At 51.3% G+C, this 752-nt stretch overlaps 1 long non-coding RNA gene across 1 annotated transcript in view; it reads left to right on the forward strand.

The window, feature by feature from the left end:
• LOC113214991 (uncharacterized) overlaps positions 1-752 on the forward strand; it is an 11278-nt gene that overhangs the window by 7543 nt on the left and 2983 nt on the right. The gene's annotated exons all lie outside the window — the stretch shown is intronic.

Genomic DNA, 752 nt, shown 5'->3' on the forward strand with positions numbered 1-752 from the left:
TGAACATTTTGATGTTGAGTTGACATTGTTTGTCCAAGGCAATGCTTTGAAGCATGGCACCTTAATGTTATGCAGCTTCCTAAAACTGTAAGGAGGGGGGGAGGGGGAGTCAGCAGCATCATCCCTCCCGTAACGTTAGAGCGCGGTTAGACGTTACATCTCTTCGATCTTGTGTGCGGCGGTCCGGCGATGCTGGTAAGGGTAGGCAGTGCCGCGCTGCTCCCGTGCGGTGCGGGCCGGTACAGTACAGTGGCACAGTGAGGGGTGCTCCGCTGCGCTGTGATCGGCCTCTCTACGAGCTGGCGCCTAGGTCTGTGACTTATTTATATCAAAGCAGACTGTTTATTGCCCCTTGAGTTCGTCAAACGTATACAAAAAAAAAAAACTAATTAATTTTCTTTCCGTACGAAAAAATTTAGTACGTTATTAGTCCGTTTTCGGTCCGGAATGAGTCCGCTCCCCTGTGGACCAGTCTACTTTCGATCCGCCGTGCACCGAACTATAGTCCGCTTTGAGGTCGCAGCGGCGAGGCGCGACGCGGACCAGTCCGCGGACAGTCTACACTCAGCGGCCAAGTCGTTTTCAGTCCGCCTGGTAGCTCAACGCAGCTCTGTTAAAAAAGAAAGAATTTTCCGGAGCGAATCCCGAATCAAGTTTACCATGCTGTTATAACCTTCGAGGATTTTCAGGAAAGTGGTAAAAAATGTCCGTGCGTAGCGCGATTTGCGCGATTTGCGGCCGATTGAGAGGCG

The sequence above is a fragment of the Frankliniella occidentalis genome, unplaced genomic scaffold, assembly GCF_000697945.3.
Source record: "Frankliniella occidentalis isolate FOCC.00 unplaced genomic scaffold, Focc_3.1 Scaffold196, whole genome shotgun sequence".
NCBI lineage: Eukaryota > Metazoa > Arthropoda > Insecta > Thysanoptera > Thripidae > Frankliniella > Frankliniella occidentalis.